The following is a 13,829-nucleotide window of genomic DNA, read 5'->3' on the forward strand; positions in this document are numbered from 1 at the left end:
TGCGTGAAAATTGCATCACATCCGCAAGCAAGTGCGGATGCGGTGCGATTTTCACGCATGGTTGCTAGGAGATGATGTAACTAAATAGTGATGAGCAACCCCAGACCCCATTAAAGTAAATTCACTGTATTATTTTCCCTTCTAACATGGTTATAAGGGAAAATAATAGCATTCTTACTACAGAATGGTAACTAAAATGTCCATTGAGGGGTTAAAAAATAAAAAAAATAAACTCCCCTCATCCACTTGATCGCGCAGCCGGTGGTAAGCACGATGACGTGACCGCAGGTCCTTTTGCAGGTCCTGCAGGAAGAAGAAAGAAGACGAAACCGGCTGCATGATCAAGTGGATGAGGTGAGTTTATTATTATTATTTTTAACCACTCAAGAAACTGTACAGAGAAATAAAGAAAGCACGAAACAACAGGGACCCAATACAGATAAATTTTATTGAACAAATAGTGGCTATATAAAATTTTTAATTGCAGGCAATTACAAAAGTATTCAGATCCAGGTACTGGTTTGAAAAAAATAAATACTTTATTTTTTCGGGTGAGACAACCCATTTAACCCTTTCAGGATCAGAGACATTTAATCACTGCAGTCTGTGGGACAAACAATCTAATAATTGCTTGTTAAAATCACCTAAAAGGACAAAAAAAAGTTTTTACAAATATAAAACAAGAATTCAAATCACCCTTCTTTCCCCATAATTAAAATAAAAATAAATAATAAAAAATGTAAAAGTCTGGGCATTGCCGCATCCCAAAATGCATAAACTATTTATCCCATATGGCAGGCATGGCCAACCTGCGGCTCTCCAGCTGTTGTAAAACTACAACTCCCACCATGCCCTGCTGCAGGCTGATAGCTGTAGGCAGTCTGAGCATGCTGGGAGTTGTAGTTTTGCAACAGCTGGAGAGCCTCAGGTTGGCCATACCTGCCATATGGTGAACGTCTTAACAGAAAATAAATTGAAATGGCAAATTAGCATTATTTTCCATCACTTCCCCCCCCCCCCAAAAAAAAAATTGAATAAAAAAGTCGTACAGTCAATAAAAACTACCAATCTCCTCGCAAAAAATGAGCCCTCATACAGCTCAGTAGACGTAAATATAAAAAAAGTTATTGGAGTCAGGATATGTTGATGAAAAAAAAAATACTGTCCTTGGCCTGGCTCATCCACTTGAGAGGGGAGTGGTCAGTCAGGAGCAGAGAGATTCTAGTGCCCACTTGATAGCCAGGCACTATCTCTCCACTATACTATACTGGTTCTCAGCTGGGATGAGCTTACGGCTGAGGAAGACAACGAGATGCTCCTCCCAGTTGACTTCCTGAGACAGTACAGCACTGAGGCCTACTTCAGAGGCATCGGTCTGTACTATAAACTTCCTTTTGAAGTTGGGCGTCACCAAAACCGGGGACTCGCACAGAGCCGATGTCAAAGCGGAGAAAGCGTCTTCCGCTTGATCATCCCATGACAATTCTGTATCGTCTCTATTTTGTTCACTTGGGGTTTGATGACTCCGCGCCCAATGACATACCCCAGGTACTTAGTCTCTTCTAACACTATCGCACATTTTTTTGGGTTAGCGGTTAGGCCAGCTTTCCAAAGGGAGTCCACTACAGCCTGCACTTTGGGTAGGTAACTTTCCCAGTCGGTACTGTGTGATGACAATATCGTCCAGGTAAGCCGAAGCGTATCGACGATGTGGATGAAGCACAATGTCTATTAGTCGCTGAAAAGTGGCAGGGGCGCCATGCAGACCAAAGGGTAAGACCTTATATTGATACAGCCCCCCAGGTGTGATTAAGGCAGTTTTCTCTTTGTCAGCCTCCGTTAAGGGCACCCAGGGTCGAAAAAAATCAATGATTTAAAATTTTTTTTTCTTTTTTAAATAAGATTTTTTTTTTAAATCAGATTTTTTTTATTTTAATCAGATTTTTTTTAATATAAAATGCTTTTTGAGGAAAATATATTACCATTCAAAGGTTATTCCATCATGAAATAAAGATTAGTTTTTTAATTTTGTAGAATAAGACTGTATATGTAAAATTCTTTGGGTAAATAAATTCCATTAATCCATTCATGCTCTTTCAGAGGTTTTTGTAAGATTATTGGGCAGTTTCTCTGCCTACAAGATATTATTACAGATGCTTGGTTTACTTTTGCAGTTCTCAAAACTGAATTTGACTCAGCAGAGATCACATGCCTCTTCTTCACAGCAAAAATTTTATAACATGAACAGAGTTGAGAAAAAGAGCTTAATCCTAACTTCTACAAACCTATGAATACAGAATCAACCTAATCAAACTAATATGAAAAGTTGTTATTCTAAAAATCTTCATCTACTTGCATATTATAAGTTATACCAGCAAGAATTTGTCTTTATGTAGAAAACTATGATTTAAATCGTGATTTAAATCAGTTTGATTTAAATCAAATCCACCCTGAGGGCACCTGCCAGTACCCTTTCGTGAGGTCCAAAACAGAAAAATACCGGGCTTGTCCTAGCCTATCGATAAGCTCATCCACCCGGGGCATGGCAAGCGCATCAAACTTGTAAACTTCATTAAGTTTTTGAAAGTCATTACAAAACCGCAACGTCCCATCTGGCTTGGGTATCAATACTATAGGACTGGCTCACTCACTTTTTGACTCCTCAATGACGTCTAGCTGCAACATTAGCTGCACCTCCTCCGATATGGCTTGTTGCTGAGCCTTGGGTATCCGGTATGGTTTTAATCTGACTTTTGCCTGAGGCTCAGTGACAATGTCATGCTGGATTATGGAAGTGCATCCAGGGAGGTTCGAGAACACATCCGTGTTCCGACTACCGAACTCCCTGGCCCCATGAGTCTGCTTAGAGGAGAGGCTGTCAGCAATTTTTACTGTGGCAGCCGCCTCACTTGCATCGGTACCTCTTCTCCTAGAAAACCTGGCCGCGGGCTGTCTTTTGTACAGGTTTCCCTATCTTTCCACGGGTTGAGTAAATTCACATGGTAAACCTGCTCCAGCTTTCGCCGCCCTGGCTGGTGTACCTTGTAGTTTACATCTCCAATTTTCTCGAGTACCTTGTAAGGCCCCTGCCACCTAGCCAGGAACTTACTGTCCACGGTCAGCACCAGAACCGAAACCCGATCACCCGGGTTAAAGATTCGGACCCAAGCCTGACCATTATAGACCCGACTCTGGGCTCGCTGAGCTGCCTCCATATGCTCCGATCTTGCATCTGGGTAACGTACTCAATGACACTTTTATGTGGAGTGGGTTGTTGTTCCCACGCCTCTTTGGCCACATCCAAGAGACCGCAAGGGTGTGTGCCATACAGCAGTTCGAAGGGCGAGAACCCAGTAGAGGCCTGGGGTACTTCTCGCACTATGAACATGAGATAGGGCAGAAGGAGGTCCCAGTCCTTCCCATCTTTAGACACTATCTTTTTCAACATATTTTTTAATGTTTGGTTAAACCGTTCTACCAGACCATCCCTTGGTCAGTCAGAACCTCTTTAGGTAGTCCCACTCGGGAAAACATCTCCATTAACTCCTTAGCTATGAGTTTGGCCGAGGTATGTCACAGCGGCACCGCCTCCGGGTACCGAGTGACGTAGTCTAGAATGACTAAGATGTGTTGATGCCCTCTGGCGGACTTTGGTACAAGGCCTATGAGGTCCATAGATATTCGGTCAAACGGTACTTCGATAATCGGGAGAGGTACTAGGGGACTACGGAAATGTGGTTGGGGGCTAGTTATCTGGCAGGTCGGGCAAGACTTACAAAACTCTTCCACTTCTTTGAATATACTGGGCCAGTAAAACCACTGTAGAATACGATCCTGAGTTTTCTGCAGCTCCAGGTGACCCCCGAGAACGTGTTGGTGGGCTAGATCTAACACAAGCTTGCGATAAGCCTTGGGGACCACCAACTGTTTAATAGGCTCACCCTGTAGTTGGTTTACCCGATACAACATATTCTGATGAACTACAAAACGGGGAAAACCTGACTCTTCCCCAGGTGGTTGTGGTTCACCATCTACTATTAACACATTTTCCTAGGTGCGGGATAGGGTTGGGTCGCGACCGTTTGGCGGTACCAAAATTATCCCAGGAGGAATTGAGGTCTGCCAATTCAGGACCTGGCGGCAAGTCCTCCACATCTCCCACCATCACACTTAGCAGGGTTGTCTCCCCCTCTTCCACCGAAGTGGCGGTCACCCCTACCGCTGGCCCTTCAGTCTCAGGTTCTCAGGGTTCTGGTCTCACCCCTGAGCCGGGCCACTCTGCTAGGGTTACCTCTGTCTCATGGGTATCAGTCACTCTCATAGCAGGCCACAGTGCTGGGAAGCCCGGGAAGCCTCTCCTTAATATGAGTTCATAATGTAGATTTGTGGCGACAGCCACCTCGTGGGTCCATCTACCGGCCACTGTGGTTAGAGACACCAGCGCGGTGGGGTAGTCTTTTAAGTGTCCGTGGATGCATATCACTTTCCGGCCAGTATACTCAGTAGACCGCACCAGGGTAGCCCTTACTAGGGTCACCAGACTCCCTGAGTCTAGCAGAGCCTCCGCTGGAGTGTCTCCCACTTCCACCTGGCAAAAGTGATCTAGAGACTCCGGGGTACCTGATGCACACAGCCTCCTGGCATATAGTGACTGAGGGTAGCCATACTACAAGAAATGTAGACTAGCACATTCATATTCATAGTCACAGGTGCATATCCATAAAGCAAACATGGTTGATAAAAAAATGGCTGCACAACTTTACACATACAAACAATAGAGCTGAGAAATGGGGATCATTCTAAATTAAAGTGGTATTATACCTACTATAAATGGAAAAATGGAAGCTCTTACCGCACATTTTGATCAAACTTGTGTCGGGCCCATCTACCAGGTGTCAAGGGGGCTTCCGCAGACGGGTACCAAACACTAGCGGTAGCCATAGTTAGTTTCCATGGGCTCAACACGATGGGGACAGTCAGCCATTACATGGCCAAGTTCCTGACACTGCCAGCAGACTATCGGAGCCAGGTCCGCCGTGGGTACATCCCGGGCGCTCTTTATCGGCACAAATTTCCAGGCCTGGGGTGGAGATTTCCGGGGTTTGCCAACCCCCCTCCCGACAGAACCCTTCTTTAGAATTCTGGTAGCTTCATGGCATTCCACCAGGTCCACCATCTAAAGGGCATTGCCAGGAGACACCTGACCGATCCAGTGCTGGAGAGGGTATGGCAAAGCCCTCCAGAACATATTGGCTAACAGACGATCCAGCATAGCAGTGGAACTCAGCACGTCAGGCTGTAGCCATTTTTGCAAGAGGTGAAGTAAGTTATAATACTGGGGTCTTGCAGGCTCAGCAGGTTGAACCCCCACTGATGCACCCGCTGGGCCCGGACCAACACATTCACCCGCAGTCTTGCCAGAATCTCACCCTTGACTTTCTGGTAGTCGGCCGATTGATCGTCCGGCAAGTCGAAATACGCCCGCTGGGAATTGGATGCCAGGAACGGAGCGACGACCTCAGCCCACTGGTCACGGGGTAGCTTTTCCCTGATGGCCACTTTCTCGTACATTGCCAGGTAGGTTTCGATGTCGTTTGCGGGGGTCATCTTAGGAATAGCGGCACGGACTGCTTTCAGGGCATCGTGGACGCTCGGGGTTGCTCCTGCTCAGGCTCGGACTGGCCCACAGGGGTACAGGGGAATCCCCCGGTGGGCCCCTGGGTAAAGTGGGCCCCTAGTCTCCCACCCTCTGCACAGGTGGCACATACAGTACAGACCAAAAGTTTGGACACGCCTTCTCATTCAAAGAGTTTTCTTTATTTTCATGACTATAAAAATTGTAGATTCACACTGAAGGCATCAAAACTATGAATTAACACATGTGGAATTATATTCATAACAAACAAGTGTGAAACAACTGAAAATATGTCATATTCTAGGTTCTTCAAAGTAGCCACCTTTTTCTTTGATTACTGCTTTGCACACTCTTGGCATTCTCTTGATGAGCTTCAAGAGGTAGTCCCCTGAAATGGTTTTCACTTCACAGGTGTGCCCTGTCAGGTTTAATAAGTCGGATTTCTTGCCTTATAAATGGGGTTGGGACCATCAGTGGCGTTGAGGAGAAGTCAGGTGGATACACAGCTGATAGTCCTACTGAATAGACTGTTAGAATTTGTATTATGGCAAGAAAAAAGCAGCTAAGTGAAAAACGAGTGGCCATCATTACTTTAAGAAATGAAGGTCACTCAGTCAGCTGAAAAATTGGGAAAACTTTGAAAGTAAGGGCTATTTGACCATCAAGGAGAGTGATGGGGTGCTGCGCCAGATGACCTGGCCTCCACAGTCACCGGACCTGAACCCAATCGAGATGGTTTGGGGTGAGCTGGACCGCAGCGTGAAGGCAAAAGGGCCAACAAGTGCTAAGCATCTCTGGGAACTCCTTCAAGACTGTTGGAAGACCATTTCAGGGGACTACCTCTTGAAGCTCATCAAGAGAATGCCAAGAGTGTGCAAAGCAGTAATCAAAGCAAAAGGTGGCTACTTTGAAGAACCTAGAATATGATATATTTTCTGTTATTTCACACTTGTTTGTTATGTATATAATTCCACATGTGTTAATTCATAGTTTTGATGCCTTCAGTGTGAATCTACAATTTTCATAGTCATGAAAATAAAGAAAACTCTTTGAATGAGAAGGTGTGTCCAAACTTTTGGTCTGTACTGTAACACATTAGACTTTTTGCACTACATACATTTAATCAATGTACAGCACCTCCCCCAGCCTATGTTCATATAAAAAACTTGTTAGATTATTTATTTTATTTGAAAGTATCCGTATGGTGGGCCCCCAAAATAAATTTCACTGGTGGGCCCTAGGTACCCCAGTCCGACACTGCTCCTGCTGTCTGCAAAGCTATCACGTGTTGTAGCAGCAACTGGTTAGTCTCCTGCTGCTGCTTATTAGCCTCGTGTTGCTGCAGGTTTGTCTCTCGCTGCTGCAGATTAGCCTCCATGATGCCTTCACAACAGCCTCCATTTTGTCGTGGGGCACTGGTTGTAATACAGCTGGTTTAATGTACGACATACAACCGTGCTTGAAAAATGCAGAAACCAAAAATATCGGCGTTCATGTCAGCCTCACTGCTCTGCCCAAATCCTCCACCAATTGTTGGGTTTCGCTCTGGTAGACAGGATAAGCGGACGCAACAACCAGTTCTTTGGATCAAACAGTTCAGTGTTTTATTCACACTTTAGGCAAGTGACAAAACAAGCAGTCATAAACAAGCAAAAAGTCACCTTGCGGTGTTGGTGGTAATTCATACCATGCGGCAATTCTGCCTCAAAGAGTCCTTGAGCATAGCAGCACCAACCTGTTTTCACGCCAAACAGGTCGCAAGCCTTCATCCAGACACAAGGCTCCCAGATCCCAACACAGAGACCTCGCTACTGAGCCCAGCTGCCTTTTTAAGGACAGCCAGGTGCTTCCAAAACCCGGACCGGAACTTAAAATTTAATAGAAAGAGAGAATCCAGCTTCTTGTGGAGTAAAAAATAGTTCTTTATTGGATCATCGTATAAAATCCACCAAAATCACAGGAAAAAGGTGTACAATAACATGTTTCGGGCTACAGAATCCAGCCCTTCATCAAGACATAACGCACATATTAAAACCATTCCTTTTTATATAGCACAAGGTCCAACCCCCTCTAATCAGCAAAGTGTCCGCACCTGGAGCCTGGAATAGGAACCATTCAGCAGTCCAGGGGAGGAGATCCAGCATCACAGGTGAACATAATGAACATATCTTAGTTGTATTGCAGGAAGGAAATGAATGCTTTGCAGGCTTTACATGATATGCAGGAGATTGTGATCCATAAGGCTGATAAGGGAGGAGCGGTGGTAATCTTAGACAGCAGTGTATATAAGGAACAAGTTCTAAATATGTTGAATGACAAGAACACCTATCTGCTGTTATATTCCAATCCGCTCCTCCCTTATCAAGAGAAGCTTCATAACATTCTGTTGGAGGGTCAAATATTGGGAATTTTATCCAAAAAAGAAGTGGAGTATATTTATGTGGAACATGCGACCACACCAATCTTTCACGCACTTCCAAAAGTGCATAAACCGGGTTCCCCACCCCCTATGCGTCCGATTGTGGCAGGCATCGGGTCCTATTCTAGCACTAGTCGCACAGTGCTTCAGAATTTTTATAACTTTAAGTGGAGTGAAGAATATATTTGGGTTGCGGCTGATATTACCGCACTATACTGTATACTAACATTCCTCAGGACACAGCCATTGTGGCTCTTAAATGGTTCATGACGCACTATAGCGACTATACTGTGGAACTGCAGGATTTCTTGTGCATATGTGTGGATTTTCTGATGAGACATAATTTCTTTATGTTCAATAGAAAATACGATCTCCAAATGTCGGGTGTTTCAATGGGGGCCAAACACTCACCATCTATTGCAAACATATACATGGCATGGTGGGAGCGACATTTTCTGTTTCTTGATGACAACCCCTTTGCTACCTCTATTAAATGGTATGGACGTTATATAGATGATATGCTGTGGGTTTGGCAGGGGAGGGGGGGGGGAGAATAGGGTGACCCAGTGTATCAAGTATCTTAATACCTGTACAGATTCCATCAAACTTACTTATATTAGCGATTCAGCTAAAATTGATTTTCTTGATTTACATTTGGAATCGGACCTCTCTGAGGGATTGGTCACTACCTGTACCTTTAGAAAAAAGACATCTGGGAACACCATTCTTCTTGCCTCCTCCTGCAACCCACCGCATGTCATAAATAACAAACCAAAGGGGGAAATGATTAGAGCTAGACGTAATTGCTCTACAGAGGGGTTGTTCTTAAAAGAAACAGAGATTATTACACAGAGACTCCTGAGCAGAGGCTATACACGCCAGAACATTAATAAAGGCGTTGAGTTTGCCAGATTGAAAGATAGGGAATCTCTGATCTTTCCTCAGACCTTGAAAAAATCCTATAGATGTCAAAAAAGTCAAAAAAGTGAAGACCTTGCTGAGGAGGACAAAAAAACCTACTGTTTTTATTACTAACTACAGTAGAGAATATCCACACATATGCAGAACTATCCGTAAACATCTCCCTGTCCTCAATTACGATGAGGAGTGGAGAGATGTGGTCTGCGGGTATCAGGTGTATATCCAAGAAAGCACCTACGGTGGAAAAAAACTCAGCCCCAGCCTGTTTATTGATACCATTCCTCGGGCATGTTCCTGGCCAAAAACTACTGGCAATTATAAATGTGGAAGTAAGAAATGCATTTGCTGCCGATACATGTGTGTCACTAAGGAGGTTACATCTACAGTGAATAACAACAGATACACTCTAAAACAATATATCAATTGTAATACAGAGTTTGTTGTGTATGTTATTACATGCTAAATTTGTAAAGTTCAATATGTGGGATGCACTGTAAATGAGCTGAAGATACGTATCAGAAAACATCTTAGTGATATTCCTCCTTTTCAGACTCGCAATGTATCGGCAGCGACTTTCCACTTCGCCACTGTTCACATCTACGTTTTGTGCACAGGGGATTGAAGTGGTTTCATTGCCCATAAGAGGAGGGGAGCGCAGACAAAAACTCCTTAGCAGGGAGACCTTTTGGATGTTTTCACTTGATACCTGCATGCCAAAGGGGTTAAATAGAAAACATTACCTCACTCTGCAATACAACTAAGATATGTTCATTATGTGTATGTATGTATCACCTATGATGCTGGATCTCCTCCCCTGGACCGCTGAATGGTTCCCATTCCAGGCTCCAGGTGCGGACACCTTGCTGATTAGAGGGGTTGGACCTTGTACTATATAAAAAGGAATAGTTTTAATATGTGTGTTATGTCTTGATGAAGGGCTGGATTCTGTAGCCCGAAACATGTTACTGTACACCTTTTGGTGGATTTTATACGATGATCCAATAAAGAACTATTTTTTACTCCACAAGAAGCTGGATTCTTTCTTTCTATTGGATATTCTATTAGGCCTAGTTCTGGCCTTTTTTCTGTGCTTCGTGGATTAAAGTCAGAGGTGAGAGCTGCAGCCATTACTATCATTGTTTTGGAACTTAAAATTTGGTCCTGTATTTGACCTGACCTGGCTGTAAATTAGCCCAGCAGCACATGCTGGGAGGAAAATACCTGTTTTCCCAGACAAAACCTCTCACTGTTTCACAATATGTAAAAGTTTTGGCATTGCCACATTCCAAAATGCATGAACTATTAAAATATAAATGTATTTATCTTATATGGTGAACGTCGTAACAGAAAATAAATCCAAATGGGTAATTTGCCTTTTTTTTCATCACTTCACCTCCCCAAAAAATGAAATCAAAAAGTCGTACACTCAATTAAAACTACCACTCTCCTCGCAAAAAATATAAAAAAGTTATTGGAGTCAGAATAGGGCGATAAAAAGAAAAAATTCACTTAAAATGGCAAAAATGTTTGTAATAATATAAAACAAAAATTCAAATCACCCTTCTTTCCCTATAATTAAAATATAAATAAATAATAAAAAAAACTTAAGCTCTGGGCATTGCCACATCCCAAAATGCATGAACTATTAAAATATAAACGTATTTATCCCATATGGTGAATGTCATAACAGAAAATTAATTGAAATGGCCAATTTGCCTTATTTTCCATCACTTCACACCCCCCCAAAAAAAATGGAATAAAAAAGTCTGACACTCAATAAAAACTACCAATCTCCTCGCAAAAAATGAGCCCTCATACAGCTCAGTAGACGTAAATATAAAAAAGTTATTGGAGTCGGAATATGTTGATGAATAGAAAAAATTCACCTAAGATGACAAAAAGGTTTTTAAAATTATGAAACAAAACTTCAAATCACCCTTCTTTCCCTATAATTAAAATAAAAATAAAAAAGCAATAAAAAATATGAAAATTCTTGCCATTGCCGCATCCCAAAATGCATGAACCCTCATACAGCTCAGTAGACGTAAATATAAAAAAGTTAGGGGAGTCAGAATATGGAAATGATATGAAAATACATTTTTTCAAAAGTTTTTTTTTCAGTATTAAAACTACAGGATGGCCCACAAAAAAGTAGACCGCCTTCAATGATAAGTAAAAAATACAATGCAACAGCTCTCTGCAAACCAAATAAACGGTAACCTAACACAAAATTTTACCTGTTATGTGCCATGACGGCTACCATACAATTCAGGGAGTGTAGGTTCCACAAGCATGCTGGGCAAAGAAAAAAAAAAGGGGGTCAGTCAGCACATCCCTATGCACAGGTGCACGTTGTTGTGGCTGAAAACACAAAGAAAAAAATACAATGCAACAGCTCTCTGCAAACCAAATAAAGTACAAAAAAGTATTCTAATGCCTTCATCGATAGTATGACAAGATAATCAAGCAAATAGATTGTTTTGAGGACGTCAGATTATGTTGGCTGATACTGCTTGCAGCTCTTCAACAGTGATGCTGCCTTTTTCAACAAGATTGGGAAACATGCCACACCTCTCATGAACTGTTTACGTAGAGGCAAACTGTGAGTAAGAGGTTATGGCCACCATGTTCACCAGACTTGTCCACATACAATTGTAATTTTTGAGGAAATTTAAAACAGAAAGTGTCCGCTAACAATCCACATCCCCTAGATAAACTCAAGGAGAACATTATAAACACTATCTGCGGCATCACAAGCAGTATCAGCCAACATAATCCGACATGCCCAAAGATGCATAGACGTGAACGGGGACCACTTTCAGCATATTTTGTGACTTGTGGGTAATCAAAAAGAACAATCCACTTGTTCGTTCATCTTGTCATACTATCATTGCCCCAATGTCTGATAGGTGCAGGTCCCACCTCTGGGACCTGCAACTATACTTAGAACGGAGCCTGCAAAATGCCGAAGGTCACACCGTGCATGCGCGGCTGCCCTCCATTAATTTCTAAGGGACTGCTGAAAACTTTCGGAAGTCCCATTGAAATGAATGTGAAGAGCACCACACAAGTGGGGGCACTGCTCCATTCAGTTTCATGGGGCTTATGGAACTAGCTGAGTCATTTCTCTGCTAATTTCGGCAGTTGGATAGAAATGAATGTAGGGCAGCTGGCACTTTGCGGGCTCCGTTCTAAGTATGGGTGGGAGCCGCACATATCAGACATAGGGGGCATATCCTAGTAATATGCCGCCAATGTCCATGATGGGCCAATCCCTTTAAATGGTACCAAAGAAAAGAACAACTTATCCCTCAATAAAACAAGCAATCATATGGCTATGTGAATAGAAAAATAAAAAAGTTATGGCTTCGGGAAGGCCAGGAATAAAAAAAAAAAACCCAAAGGCAGAAAATGGTTCAGTCCTAAAAGGAGTAAGATGCCCTGCTCTGAAATAAACCCTTCACAATAAGGGACTGAATTTAAAATATGTCCAGTGCTTAATAAAATATTGTATTTGCCTAACCAGCCCAGCATAGGACAATCATATTAATCCCACTGTTTAAAGAAAACATCAATGTGTGAAATTCAATATTGCTAAATAACGTGAATAAAGGTGATACTTTATTTAAAAGGGTTTTATGGGATTTTGATACTGATGACCTATTCTCAAGATAGGTCAGCAGTATCTGATTGGTGGGGGTCAATAATGTACGGCGCTGTGCTTGGTAAGCTGTGAGAAGACCGCAGTGCTCACAGGAGCGCCGGTGTCTTCTCAAATAGCTGATCGGCGGGCATCTTAAGTGTCCGATCCCCACCAATCCAGAGGATAGGTCAGCAGTATCAAAATCCCAGAAAGCCCCTTTAATCCCTTTAACCGCTTCCTGCACCTTAACATAGTTTGACAACATTCTCAGTGACTTGAAGTCCCATAGGATTACATAAATCAAATGGGCACTGCTGCAGTACCAGTGAGGATAGCTGTAATTCACAGCCAAATTTTGATTTGCTGGAATTGGAGAAAACTCTCATCCCTGCAGTTAAGCCCTTCAGTACTGCAAACAAACTTGATTAAGGCACTGCACAAGGAGGGCCACCTGTATTCGTGGGCTTCCAGGTACTGCAGGGGCTGTACTGTGAACAAGCAGTTTTAAGGAACTACATACACAGCTATATGACCTCCTATTATCAGAATCACTTGGATAATAAACAAAAATAACTATAGTGAAACCAAAATGACTCATGATCATACTCCCTAACAAAGAAGAAGTGCTTCAAGTCGATAGAGGAGAAGGACTGCAGTCATGAACTGACTATTCTTTTGATGGAACTGGAAAGAACTTAAAGGGGTTGTGCAGGCTGTATATATTGATGACCTATCTTCAGGCTAGGTCATCAATATCTGATTGGTGAGGGTCTGATACCCGGCATCCCCACCGATCAGCTGTTTGAAGAGGAGGTGGCGCTCCATGTGAGTGCTACTTCCTCTAAATTACACTGCCCGTCATCTTGGATGTCTCAGCAGCGCAGTGTAATTACAAATGCTTGTTCCATTCACTTGAATGGAGCGAGTACTTGAAATTACACTACACCAGAGCTCCATAGGAGACAACGGGCAGTTTACTGAAGAGGAAGCAGCACTCACATGGAGCGCCACCCCCTCTTCAAACAGACCCCCACCTATCAGATATTGATGCACAACCCTTTTAAACTCTTCTCGACATCTGCAATAATAGTAGATGGTGCCCACACCGCTCCTTCTGTTTCCCCCGTGGCTAATGTCTGCGATTGGCAGGAATTCCGATAGTGGAAATATAACCTTCACAGATGCCGTAGTCAAATTTGACAATGGCATGA

This window comes from Bufo bufo, chromosome 1 (genome assembly GCF_905171765.1).
Source record: "Bufo bufo chromosome 1, aBufBuf1.1, whole genome shotgun sequence".
In the NCBI taxonomy this organism is placed as follows: Eukaryota; Metazoa; Chordata; class Amphibia; order Anura; family Bufonidae; genus Bufo; species Bufo bufo.